Raw genomic sequence first — 14,937 nt, forward strand, 5'->3', positions numbered from 1 at the left:
AGGCACGAAAAGGAGACGGACAACAAAAGCTGCTGCCTGTCCCCGTCGTTATGTCTAGTCGTTCCAGGGCTCTAGGTTTTTCCGAGAATCCGTTAACAACTAGCCCATCTCTCCATCCTGATGGGCTCTTGCATCGGCGGACGCCAGGCACTGTTATCTAGAGGTAAGCAATGCCGCACGGGGCCCCGTAGCCGCAACGCGTATATTTTGTAGGAAACCGCTTCCTGTGTTGGGGAGTGCTACACAGCAATGTAGCTTTGTAGTGAGAGTTGAAGATGGTAGCCTCCCATCATAAGCAGCATTATGCGAATGCATGTAATGAAGTACAACGACGAGGCTAGTCGATCGGCGTTTGTCCTTGACAGGAAAAAAAGTAGCATAGAAGCAAACGACGATAGCATTATTGTACCTTGTGCGTGATTTGCCGTGTGTTGTTCTTTAGACGTGATTACTTTTTACATCAAAGTTTAGTGCACTTATCCTTGCGCCATGTGTCCCTCCGATTCAGCTGATTAGTCTCGACCACTTTGTAGCACGAAAGAATGCCTTGCAGCTTCCATTTCTGTGATACGTTATTTTGTAGCAGATTTATATTGCTGATGTCAATGAAACTGTTTCAGGGCTAGTTTCTGCTAACAGATGCAGAATATTCTGCGCAGGCACCGCTTCGCAAATGCATGGGGCTTTCTAAGAAGGCGGATCGTGATTACGACTTGCACCTTGCTGTGTAGTTGTTTAGGTATGCACAAATGACGCTGCACGTGCTTAGATTTATGCAGGAATGCCCAAGCTGGGTGTTTTCAGTGCCCTGGTGTGCGTCGACCACTGCATTTTGTCTTTAGTGATGCACCGAATACATAGAAAGAATACGTGGATGTGGTTCTACGCAGGGCAAAACCCGAGAGTCCCTATATGTCAACGCAGTCTTTCGGAGTTGACGTTAAAAAAATGTCGCTTCTTTTACCTCGCTGATAAAGCTGCTAGCCACTTCATATGACTCACTTTAGCACTCACAAACTAAATTACCGGAGCGTGTATGTAGTTCATTAGGTCCTGGTTTTTAATATGATGGCTGAAGTCATTGATACGTACTATTATTTGGGGTTTTGTTGAGTCAACCATGTTGAAAAAAAAACTAAAGTAGTGCTATAGTATGCCCTACACCGAGCAACTTCCTGAATGAAAGTCTAGTGCGTAATCATCATGAAAAAACAAGAATAAATATTTTTTTTACCGAAAGTGAAGTGTGATCCGAGTAATCTTGGTGATCCGTGTAAGGGCCGTAGTGGCTATCAAAGCCACGGTACGTAGGAGTATAATTAGCAGTGAAATGCCCAAGATGCCACTGCAAACAAAATATATACGGGAAAGCAGTTTCAGTGCGAAACACTGTGCATATCAAAATTTTGCTTCATCTTAAAGGATATAGCGGTTTGATCAAAGCATGACAACAGTTTGTAGTGTCGTTTTGGTCTCATTATGTTGGTGAATTTTGTCGCACATTACTCTTTTAAAGGTCACATAGCCAAAAGGCTGGCAGGTGTGTCTGCGAAGTCATGCAAGTAGAATATAGAATGGAGCTGCGTTCTTGCAGACAGCTGCATTGCGCAATCAAATGTATCTATGATGCGAACGTCCGCGGGTGTGCTCGCAGATTTACGGCTTGGATTTGACCATATCATATGTGTTGCACTCCCGAGTCCAACCTATTCACGCAGCGCAGGGTAGCCAACCGGGCATGATGTTTTTGCATATCATTAAATTTTAGTTTTACATGGTTGAAGCGTTGTGATAACTTGGCAGCCAGCTGATAATGGCACAATTCGTACTCATCTAATGAAGAGTGCATTTCAATGCATGGAATTACGTGTATGAGTCTGAAACTTACCTTTCCCACAGCATGCGTTTCGTAGCCCAGTTCTTTTAGGTACTCTGGAAGCAGTTTAAAGTTGAGTGGGAGCCCGAATGGCTCCGCCGCACGAATTTCGTCGTGCTGAAGGCCTAGAAAAAGCACTGGGCTTAGTGATTATAAAAATAATAAAGGAAAAAAAATGCGTCACAGCGTTTAGTTCGACCTGGGTTAACGCGAGCGCTTCTTGTATACGTCGGTAAAATGCATGTTCCCACCGTCAAAGAGCGTCAAAATTTGTACGTCGGGCGCGAAGCCAAAACATAGCTAATTAGGTTGGTCAGACGGGCTAGAACGAGAATGGGTGCATGTCACCACGTTGATGCACGTTTCTTCGTCCGTGCTTTTGTGCGCAATATTTCTCCTCAATGCGAGCGCTTCTTGCACAGTGCCCCCCCCCCCCCCCCCCAAGAAAAAAAGATAATGTCGTTCGTGCCTGTTCTTATGCAGGTGTTGAGATGTTTAGTATTGCATTAGAAGCTGTCTGAATTAGTTTTTTTTCTCCGGCAAAAGCCCCGAATGCCTTGTCCCTTAATGTCTTATGAAAACACACACACGCACACACACACACGCGCGCACACACGCGCACACCCAAAAAATAATGTAATGGGATTTCCTGGCGCGTGCCAAAGTGCATTCTTGCGCCTTCCGACAAACTGAGCGCTCGGTGCCGAGAGGCTGAATTGCGCATGCGCATCCTTTAATGGTCGTGTGCCGGCCAACACTCCCACTCCTTGCCTGCCTGCTGTCGCTATTGCGACGATTGCACTTGATTATGCTAGGAAAGCTGCGTGAGGTGCGGCTGATATCGGCCGTTGGGCACGCGCGACAATGCACTGCATACTCCGCCGACCGTAACACCTATCGCTTTCCTAGTGTAATATTCTGCAATCATCGCGATTCCAACAGCAGGCTGGCAAGAAGTGACCCGCCGTGGTGGCGTAGTGGCTTTGGCGTTGCGTTGCTGAACCAGAGGACGCGAGTTTGAATCCCGGCCGCGGCGGCCGCATTACGATGGCTGCGAAATTAAAAAAAAAACGCCCATGTCCGGTGCATTGATGCACAGATGGTATAACTTAACCCGGATTCCCCCGATATACGGCGTGCCTCACGACCATATATTGGATTTGTTACCTAAAATAAAACAAACATATTTGTTAGAAGAGAGAGAGAGAGATAGGAAGGGGTCGTATTGGCAAGCACACAAACTTTAAAGGATGCACATGCCCAATGCCATGTTTTGGCACCAGGTGATTGATTCCTCAGAGGACGCAAGAATGCAATTTGGCACCAGCTCGCAGATCCCGTATTGTCTTACACCCGCTCGTATAACAGGCCTGATGCGAATTTCAGCTAGCATTGGCTGAAGCATTTGCTGGCCGCTGCATTCATCAGTCAGTTGGATTACTGGTTTCATTTCCCGTGAGTCCTTAGCAATACTTTTTTTGAGAATGCGAGAGCACCAACTTCGAAAAATGTGTCACCTGAGTGTCCTTCGTCTGTGATTACCTCTGACGCCATCCACGAGTGCATCGGGTTGATGTTGCCCATTTGCTTTCTCGAACTGTTTAGTGAATGATTTAGTTTTTAGTGCATTGCGCAGTAACGTAGGCACAATAGGTGAAGCGACAAAAATTGAGCACACATTGCGAAAACAAGGTAAAAAAACTGTTTGGCATAGTTTTGCAATCTATCAATTTAGGACCGGGTTGTGTGGACACTTCAGGTCATCAATAGATATCTTTTCTCCCAACTTGTGCACTTATGTCACTCTACCTAAGCGTATTGGGTACTTTCCAGTCAGCAGCGCCGCCCTCGACGGAGTGCAGAGAGGAGTGACGTAGTAGTTGTTCAATATGACTCCGTCGCTAGCCATCACGTCAAGGTTCGGCGTCTTTACTTGAGTTGACTCGTGCAAGCTGACGTCATTCCATCCCTAAATGAGAAACAGAAAATTGCGCAGCACATTGAACCATGAGCTGTTGGAACCTTAAAACAGTGATAGGTGCAAAATGCATAGGGCCACTTCACTGTGTGACAGATCACACCTCGGCGGTGTTTAGACGACTGTTGCTGCTGAAACACGAGTTCGAATCTTAAGAGCCGATGTCTACTGACGTAATTATCATGCTGAAGAATAGGCCACATGGTACCCTATATCATCGTTAGAACAAAGACAATTACTGTATACAGAAATACTGTATAGGGAGCGTTGTCATTACTAAAAAGTAATAGCCATACTGGGCGTAGCGTAAACTGTTCCAAGGTCGCTTCATAGGACATTCTGCTCGGTTTCCTGCTTCCAGCCTCAAACAATTTAGAGCCACAGTTACCTTGAGCCTCATAAACAGCGAGGCTTATTGAGGGCTGCCGGAGTTAAGGCGTGAAACCTGATAGGTTAAAGCCGTCCCGAGAAAGGTACGTATCTAGACAGCCTGGCGACAGATGTTTGGGGTGTAGAGGGTAAACTCGCAGAAAATTTATCTGCAGAAAACGGGGCAGCGCTGACGTTCCATCGGGGGTGAGCGGTGTGTTTATAGTATAGGGCTATTATTATTGCTGCCTTATACTTGCAGTACTATTGCACTGTACACTGCAATTTTTAACAGTATTTTCTTGTACCGTATTCATGCACGTTTATGTCGTGCGGTGACTGTTCCGGCCACTTTCTGTAATGCCGAAAGACGTTGAGGGTGAAATAAATGAAATTGACGGGGAAACTAATAATTTTATTTTGAAGGCAGGAACAGGGTGAACAAGGAAGAAATACGGAGAGAGTGGAAAAAAAATTTTGGTAATGGTGTTTCTGCCTGCCATCTTGTCAGCGTTCTTTGGTTCATTGCTTCCCGGTTTCTGTCTCTCTCATCCTGGTTCTCCTTTCACACTGAGGATTCCCAACTTTGCCGAGCTCTCAATTGTTAAAATTTATTTCCAGCATTACGACAGTAATATATTCCAGTAAAAACAAAAGAAAATATTGAAGAAGTGAAAGGAAAACAAAAGTGTAGCTCTATTTCCAGCGTTGTTTTGTGCTTGCCTAGGCAGTGAAGCTTCTGTAGTTGGTCTCGGTACGGCTTTTAAACTTTCGGAAGTCGTGTTATCTTGTGCTGTAGCACGAGAACAAGAAAATTTATATATTGACGTAAACAGCCTACTTCTTTTCTTGGGAATTAAATGAAAAACATTGTTTCAAGTGAAAGTTTATTGCATGTAAGTGTTTCATTCAAGAACGTGATTGTACGTTCTTTATCGTTAAAATGTTTCCGATTTCATTGTTATGCATTTATCCGGCTTCTGTTTTATTTTTCTACTGCACTGTGTTTTAAGCTTTCACGCAAAAGAAACAAATTTTCTTTTACCACTTTGAAGACTGATGTAGCCGCAACGTGATTCAATTGTTTACTCTACTGTCAATTAAAACTCTGCACGAAGCTTTCTGCCTATCCTCTTTAGTAAATTTTGGGCTAAGGTAATTAATTTTCTAATGTACTGAATTGAAGACAAAGATCATCTAGACTCCATACAGTGCGGAAACCTGGTGTAAGCAAGGCTTTGGTTAGCCAGCAAGACTCAATGTTGCATTTTGATAAGCTAAGCGCAGTGCATCTCAAAGTTCACTGTGCAACAGCTGTCGTCCAAGACGGTGGAGAAACGAAACACACTGGCACGATCGACCACTGCATCTCAACATTCGGGTGTCGCAAGCCTCCCGCACGAGAGCAGGCACGTCTCAAGGAGCTGGTTGGCATTTGCACGAAAAAAAGTTGCACCACGCGCAATTATGGTGCAATTGTGAGAGCTGCGGCCTGATGCGCTTGGCGATCCATGTTCAAACTCAACGTGGGACACGTAATCCTTGCATTTGGACGCGTGGGACCTATTCGGCAAGACAGCACAAGCCACGGTCAGCATAGCCCCGAAGGATTTGCAAAGATAGCGCCTCTTTAAGCTACTTAATTTGTTTTTGGAGATACGCCGGCTGTGCGTATGGATGGCGGCATTTCGTTGCTGGGCTCGATTTCCGACTTTTGGGCCCACATTAATGGATGGGAACGGAAAGCGGAAACACTCACCTTTCCCGATTTCTACGTATGTTCGCGGACACCGAGTTATAAAAATTTTATCTCAAGGAGCCAACGCTGCGCGTCGACTCTCATAGCTAAGCTTTGGCTATGACGTTAAACACAATCAACTAATGCTTCTGGAGATTTCAGCACTGCGACGTTTTATTTGCTCATGCGCCTTCTAAATCTGGAGAAATTCGTGCTTGCGAAGGAGATATCCAGAATTCTTTCATTTGCGCGCTCATACTTTAGCTGCGGTTGAAAGGCGGACGAGTACTGGAAAATGTGCTTTCGTGAGCAGCACGTGAGTGAACACGCACGAAAAGGGCACGTACTTGAAGTTTTGTAGCAATGAGTAGTTCGAATTGGTGACTTACCAAGTCGTCGACAATTATCAGCACGATGTTTGGACGTGTTTGTGCCGCAGCTGGTTGATGCGCCAAAGGAGACAAAAACACCATACAGAAACCTACCACAACCTGGCTTTTCATGGTACCGCATGTTCGTGAAAATCGCAGAAGCATGGCGTGCAAAATTGCAGAGTAAAACTGATTTGCTTTCGCTATGCTGTTACTACATCTTGTGCTACGGTCATGTGGGAATGAACACATCAGGAATGCCTCACGCCAGGAGAATAGACTTGAAGCGTGAACGGCGCTCCGGCAAAGAGGCTACATGTAGGCCGGATGTCGCTTCATACCGCGTAACATTAGCACTCGGCTATTGTTGCAAGGAAAGGATACAAAGAAAGTGTTGCAAAGGTAGCACAAGTGTCTATATCTGCGCTTAGGCAACAATGAGAAAGAGACTTTGCTATTCACCAATGGTATTGGCGATGCTACCGATACTGCCAACTTTCTCGCAATGAAGAAAAAGATCACACATTGCCGCGTGATGTCTCATAAAACTCAACTCGTCAAGGTGTCACGAAAAAGTTTTAAAAGATGTTCTTGAAAAGACCTCTTGCTTCATACCAATCAGAAGCATACCTGTCATTAGAGCACGCGTATTTTTGATTGTAAGCCACTTTAAAATTGAGAAGCCATGTATTGAACTGCTATTTTATGTACCTGTTAACCCCGCAGGGGCGTCTGCGTCAGCAGGCGTTTGGTGTGTTGCGACACCACGTACCCGAGCACACGAGGGTTGGACCCTCCGGCGTCTAATCGTGCGCGGCTTAGCTGTGTCCGGGGAAATGGGGATCCTGGGGGTTGAGCCAATGCCGGGTGTTCGGACCTTTACGGCCCCTCGGCGGTGGCAACACACCTTTTTGGCCTCAGCTTCACTTAGACGGCACCCCTGGTCTGACCCACCCGGGAAAAATTGGTAGTGGCCTTTCCTATTCTCCTCTCCCATCTTCGTCTTTCTCTCTCACCGTTTAATCTTTCTTGTCTTCGCTTCACTTCTTCTCATTTCCAAGTTTCCCGGCAGCAAAGAGTAACCTTGTGTGGCTAGGCAGTCTTGGTTAGGCTGTATTTGGTTATAGCAGCGATGTACGGCTGGCGTTGACAGGGCTTCCCTTGCAGGAGCTTCTGTCACGTCCCCATGTTGGGCTCTATGGCGGGTGGTTGCATCGCTGCCGAAAACGCCATCTCTACTCACGGAAAATGCTTTCCCTAAACTCCCTGATCACCCTCAGAAACGAGGGCGCACCGAAGATGTCTTCCAGTTTTTCGGACGCCAAATCCAGAACTTCCCCCGTTTCCGCGTTATTCACTCTGAAAAGTCAAGCCAGTGCGAACCATTTCACCGTTCCTTGTTTCAAAGTGTTTGACTGATGTTTTTGGTCCAGGTTATAAGGCGTCGAGGATGGCAAGCGGTGACCTCCTCTTGGAGCTCCGCGATCAGAAGCAATATGAAAAACTACCGAAACTAGTGTCATTTGGGGAGACCCACATTATAGTAACCCCGCAACTTACCATGATCACCACTGGCGGTGTTGTGTCGGACGATGATTGATTGGAGCTTACTGGGGCTGAACTCTTGGAGGGCTCCAGTGAACAGAATGTCATCAATGTTAAACGAATTAAGATGAGGTGGGATGGCAAAGAGATCCAGACGAAGCACCTGATACTCACCTTCTGCTCAAGTGTACTTCCCGAGCTCATCGAGGCCCCTTATATCAAACTTCATGTTAGGCCATGCGTGCCCAATCCCCTCAGATGCTTTAAAAGCCAAAGATTGGGCCACAGCTCACAGAAGTGTCGAGACCGGCTGAGATGTGCGAAGTGTAGTGATAATGAACATTCCTTTGAAACGTGCCAGAACACTCCAAATTGTGGCAACTGTGATGGCGAGCATGCCGCATACTCGTGGTTCTGCCCGTCTTGGAAAAAAAGAAAAAGACATTGTCACAATCAAAGTCAAAGAAAATATATCTTTCAAGGAGGCACGTAGGCGGGTACCATACTTGCCTAAGAGCAGCTTTCCGGATGTGGCGCGTCAGGGGGCAGGGCCACAACGGCCCCCGGTGGTTGTCCGGCCCACGCACAGTGAGCCCGCAGTGACGTCAGCCGCCCACTCGGCGGCTGCGGCTGGTGCTGCTCCGCCGTCCGAAAAAAAGGGGCCATCGACCTCTGGGTCGGTAAGCCTCAAGGGCCTCATCCCTCGAGAAGAGGCCTTCTCGGCAAACAAATCGCTCACAAGAGCGGGTGTCCAGCGCTTCGCAGGAGGCGATGGACGCGACACCCATTCAAATGGTGCCGCCAGTGCCTAAGGAGCGGCGAGAAGCTCTCCGCAGCTCCAGAAAAGAGAAACATCGTATTACGGGACCGGCAAACGACCCTGTAACTTAATGATACCCCTACTTAATATGATACCCATACTTAATACCCACACTCAAACAAGGGAAGGACCCGTCCTTACCTAGCATCTACAGACCTACCGCTTTGACAAGCGGTCTCTGCAAGCTCTTTGAAAAAATGATAAACCGGCGCCTAGTCTATTTCCTTGAGAGCAACGGACTACTAGATCCATACCAGTGTGGTGTTAGGGAAGGCAGGTCGACCGCAGACGACCTTGTGCACATTGCGGCAAATATAAGGGATGTTTTCATACACAAACAGTTTTCTCTCCGTATTTCTTGATTTGAAGAAAGCATATGCCACCACATGGCGCTTCGGTATTATCCGAGACCTTTACGCTATTGGTATCCGCGGCAGTACGTTGAATATCATCGAAAGTTACCTTTCTAGCCGCACATTTCGTGTAAGAGTGGGCCATACCTTGTCGAGGCCTTTCACCCAGGAAACTGGTGTTCCGCAAGGTGGTGTGCTAAGCTGCACACTGTTCATTGTAAAAATGAATTCCTTGCGTACGGCTATCCCACAAACAATGCTCTACTCAGTATATGTAGATGATGTGCAAGTTGGATTTCAATCATGCAACCTTGCTATCTACGAACATGTCCAGCATGCCTTAAATAAAGCGGTAAAATGGGCTGATGAAAACGAGTTTAGTTAGAGCCCACAGAGAAGTACAAGCGTCCTTTTCACGAATAAGAGAGGAATAGTACCATACCCTGCCATTGAGTTCTCTGGTAGCAGATTACCTGTAAGTGCCGAGCACAAGTTTCTCGGCATCCTATGGGACTTGAGACTTACGTTCATTCCGCATATTAAATACTTGAAGGCTAAGTGCCTCAAAACCATGAACTTATATAATCTTCTATCAAGTACAACATGGGGCAGTGACAGGAAATGTCTTTTGAACTTGTATAAATGTCTTGTCGGCTCATGTCTTGATAATGGCGCGATAGCATATCAGTCCGCTACACCAAGCACTTTAAAGATGATCGATCCTGCCATCATTTAGGAATCCGCATCGCGACCGGAGCCTTCAGGACAAGCCCCGTACAAAGTCTTTATGAAGAAGCAAATGTATGACAGCTGCATCTTCAGAGATTATACAGCAGTTTTGCATATTTCCTGAAAACAAATTCAAACACCGAACACTCGTCTTATTCATGCATAAACGATATGGCTGTTTCCACACTTTTTTATAACCGACCTGCAGCGAGAAGGCCGTTCTCTTTGCGAGCGAGGAACGTTAGTGTGGAAATGGGTGTTCCAGTGCTTGAACATTGTCCTATGGCTCCAGCGAAACTGTTACCGCCATGGCTTTGGCCGCTGATAGAGTGTGATAGAATGTGACTTTGTAGAGGTCACTAAACATGCGCCAGAGGCACACATTAAAATGCATTTCCTAGAACTCCAGCACAAGTAGTCGTGAACAGGGTTTTACACAGACGCTCCTAAGTCGCATGCCGGGGTATCTTATGCAGCAGTTGGTCCATACTTCTCGGAATCCAGTGTAGTGCACCCTGAAACAACTATAGTTACGGCTGAGGCTCATGCACTTCTGTCGGTTGTGAAGCATATAAGGAAATCAAAACTTCAAAAAGCAGTTATATTTACAGACTCCCTAAGCGTCGTGAAAGCCTTGAAGTCACTCTGTATACACAAAAACCCGGTACTTGCTGAGCTTTATTCCCCTCTCTGTAGAGCGCATATATCGAACCAGCATGTCATTATATGCTGGGTACCTGGCCATAGAGGCATCGAGGGTAACGTAAAAGCTGACCAAATGGCCACATCAATCACATCGCAAGTTATTACTCCTACGGCTGCTCTCCCTGTCACAGATCTGAAGCCTTTCTTACGAAAGAAACTGCGAAGCCACTGGCAACGCTTGTGGGACGTGGAAACGAAAAATAAGCTTCACTTGATTAAGCCGCAGTTAGGTTTCTGGCCACCAAAAACGAAAACACGACGAACTGATGTCCTATTCTGTCGACTCAGGAAAGAACAACCTTTGGCACCCAGATTTTTTTACTGACTGGAAATGAGCCTCCAACCTGTGGTAGATGTGGTAAGAGGCTGACCGCCCTCCACGTCCTCCTGGAGTGTCGGGAAGCCGAAGCTGAGAGAAAGAAAAATTTTCCTCTTGCATATCGCCAGCACACCCCTGCTTTGGTGTCAAAGAACGGCGCAGAAGCGTTCTTTGACGCCAAAGCAGTACTAGGATTTTTGAATGATGTCGACTTGCAAGTTTTTAGCCCTATACATTCATACACATCCTCTTTCCAGAGGGGGCCACTGTCACGGTATTTTTTTATAGCACATGCCTCCAGGCCCTTGCATCTCAAGGGTTCTGTTAAGACAGTAGTGTTTGTTGCAAATGTTTATCTATGACATATTTCACTATATAATCATTATTTCACAATGTATCTTTTATGTTTATTGTACTGTACTGCTCATTAACCATTGGCATAATTTTATCTGACATAGGTTTTATGCAGTTTACAGCGACAGTTTTTTAGGCCCCTTTACAGCCACGTAACAGTTACCCTTCGTCATTCATAGCTCCACTGCGAACTCATTAACATCGGCCTGGCCCTCTTTGGCCACATTTGGACCTTGCGCCACAAAAAAAAAATAACACGATAATAATAATCATCATCATGTATATGTTAAAGAAATAAACCTTCGCCCACATTTGGTAATTATTACAAGTGACGTACTCTTCGTTTCCCCTGGAAATTTAGTTGTACGGGAACATTTTTGCTTCTTTAAATGAATATCAGAATTTCCGGCTTTTTCCATAAGAAGAGCGTCACCGACTTCTTTATCGATGCCCTACACTGCCTAAAACCCGATATAGTGCGCTTCGTATACATTTTAAATATTTTTTTGCTAGGACTCCGGACAGTACTGTGTTCACGCAGTTTGCAGCAATTAAGGAACCCCTCACGCTGCACGCTCTTGTGCTAAAGTCGGGCTCGTGCGCACAGACCACATTGTTCGTGGCATGAGGACATATATAACGGGCTCACTGCGTCGTAACCGTCACATCTTGGCATGACCATTGGCAATGCCGTCTTTAATAACCTGTTAGTCGTCAACTCAAAGAATCGAAGCAGTGCTCTCCGTGGTGGGTCAGTGGCTATGACGTTCAGCTGCTGAGCGTGAGGTCGAGGGTTCAGTTACCATTCATATTATGATAGGAGCGATTGGAAAACGTCCGTGCACTTAGATTTAAATGACCGTTAAAGATCCACAGGTAATTGAAATTATTCCGGGATATTCTACAACAACGACCCTATAGCCTTTGCGTTGCTTTGAGATATTGAAACTCATGAATCAAGCGAAGCAACATTCGTTTTGTTCAAACTTCAGGACGAAGACCAACTGGGAGTTATGCGTGCTTATGGCTCACAATCTGTCTCGGAATGATGGACGTTTTTGGCTAAGATGGAAGTATGAACCAAGTGATGAAGCCAGAATCAAAAGCCAATATGTGAAAGTGTTGTAAGAATGAAGCACCAAAGAAAATTAAAACGTAAGAGTTGCTTAGTAAGACGCAACCGAAAAAAATATCTGAGGAGCTTACGATGATAGGGTGCGTCAAAAGAAAAGTAAACCCCCAGCTAACTTAAACCAAACCAAACGTTGTTTTTATTTTTACGCGGTTCTCAGCCTTTAGGGGGTTGTCGAATAATTCATAAACAATTCTTCAAAAATAAAAAAGAAACCTTTCGCTAATTCATAATTCATAAACAAGTCTTCAAAAATAAAAAGAAACCTTTTGCTCTGGAACACGGGATTTTAATCTTTTGGAATCGCTCCAAACCTACGCCTGTTCTTAGGAACGCACGTCACCCTAATGATTAGTTACCTCGCGTGTCCTTTTAATCGGTTTGTCGGCGAGTATTATGATAGCCGTACCCCTGATGTTGACAGTGTCCCGACGTTCGATACGTAAACAAACATACTGTAAAATTACGCGACTTTTTATACCCAAAGTCAATTTAAGAACTTACCGGCGAGTTAGTAAAGTCAATAAAAAGGGCTGTTACTGTAAGCATTATTGATAGGTTGAATGCATTGAAAGTAATCTTCCTTCTGAAAAAGACGCCTCCATTTTTGAAATATTGAATAGCATATACAGGGTGTACGAACTATAATGCACCAAAATTTAAAAGCACGTAAATGCCACCTAGCTGGACAGAGCAAAGTAAACTGTTTCGTCACTTGGAGATGCCGAGAGTATTTTTTTAATTGCGCCTAATTACATAATTAGTCTTCATTAATTAACTTCTCAACTATTGTAATTAGGTGAAACGAGCAAATGAGAAAATTATAGAGCAACATGAAAAACTTCCGATGCACCTTTCTGTTGCAGAATACGTGCTACATTAAACTATTTTTTCGAGGGTGAAAGCAGCCCGCAATATTGCCGCGCGATTGGCCGCCCGAGGCACTTTGCGTCTACTCGCGGGCTTGTTTCACACTTGGAAAAACACTTCTATGTAGCACGTATTGAACAACAGAAAGCTGTATGGGTAATTTTTCCTGTTTCTTAACAATTTTCTTCCTGGCAGCTTTCATCTAATCATCATATTCAAGAAGTTGATTAACTATCTCTAGTTATGCAATTAGGCGGAATGCTAAAATATACACTCAGTGTTTCCAAATGATGGCAGACAACATTAATTTGGGTTCTATCCAGCTGCATGGCATTTTCATATTTTAATATTATTCGTGCATGATGTTTGGGACACCTTGTCTAGCTAATGAGACGGAATCATTTCATTAAGGAAGTGGGGCAGTATTTTATTATTGAAAATGGAAGACAAGTAGTGTCAAACTTATATAGGTGCTAAACTGCCCAGGTGAAGTAGGGCCAACGAGAGGTGAACTGTTTCAAAGCAAGGACAACGACCCGGTGTAGCATCTGTAGAAACAAGCATCACATTTCATGCACGAAACTTATTCAAAAAGCTGGGTCACTCCGCAGACTCAGTTTATTGCGCTCAATCCAGCACAATAGTTGTCCTTCTATAGGGGTGTCCCAGTGTAAGCCGTTTCTCCAAACCAGTTGAAATTTCCACTATTTGCCTGTCGCTTTCTATGAGTGCAGGTAATTTTTTTCGTTTGCTTCTCGTGGCTTCTGGGTTTGTTAGACACGTTTGAATCTGTTGGAGATTTCAAAACGCACGAGGTGTTTCAACCTGTAGATGAATTTTTTTGGGAATAGAGGTGTAGTCTAGAGCCATATCGTGTAGACAAACTTTCATGTGGCCTGGACTGAAGCACTCATTTGGAACCGCAACACTCGTCGGAAACAAGAAGTGGTACACAAAAGTCGTTATCTTTATGTTAGCGGAATATATTTAACGGTGCTAACCATTTACCTCTCTTTGTGAGTGTTATAACTGATTAACATAAAAATGAAATTTTATTTAGGGCGCTTTCGCCAACTTCCCAAAAATCTACGAGTATTAGTGACAAAGTGTATTAAAAAACTGAAACGACATTTTAGCGAGCAAAGTATTTAGTATATTTTGGCCTGTTGTCGAACAAACAGTAGCAGTTTCGTGACTCGTGCCTCGTTTTCTGACGGTGATCAACTTGTTCGACATCATGCATCTTCTTTATTAAACAGGCTGTTTAAGTATTCATGCCGGAAAAACAACGAGAAAACAAAAAATGAACAAAATGCTATGGAGGAAACGTCTAAAGATCAGGAAGTAACAGAAAAACCGCATAAATTTGCTGTTCACGAAGAAATAATGAAATCACTAGTCACACTGGACAAAACAACTTTGAAAGAAACACCATCCCTTTCTATGTCAACACGCAGCGCGTCGCATTGTTGCTGCAGGCCAACCAACGTGCACAAACGCTTATTCCGCGCAGGAGAGCGCGTGAAGCGATTTCTCAACGGCTGTCACGCGACTCTCGCGCGGAATCTGTTTTACGATCTTGCATATCGGCGCTTCCGAGTCGCCAGGGAGTCTGGCGAGCCCTCAGTTCCCGAAGGTCTAGGTGAGCCAACGACGTTAAAGGTGACCGTCCGGTCGAGGAAAACAGTCGGCGCCTCGCCCTAGCGATGCCCCCGGAGCCGACCCGCGACTTCGGAGAAGACGTAGTTTGATTTCAAGTCAAAACACGATTGCTATAG

Source organism: Dermacentor variabilis, chromosome 11, assembly GCF_050947875.1.
Source record: "Dermacentor variabilis isolate Ectoservices chromosome 11, ASM5094787v1, whole genome shotgun sequence".
Classification (NCBI taxonomy): domain Eukaryota; kingdom Metazoa; phylum Arthropoda; class Arachnida; order Ixodida; family Ixodidae; genus Dermacentor; species Dermacentor variabilis.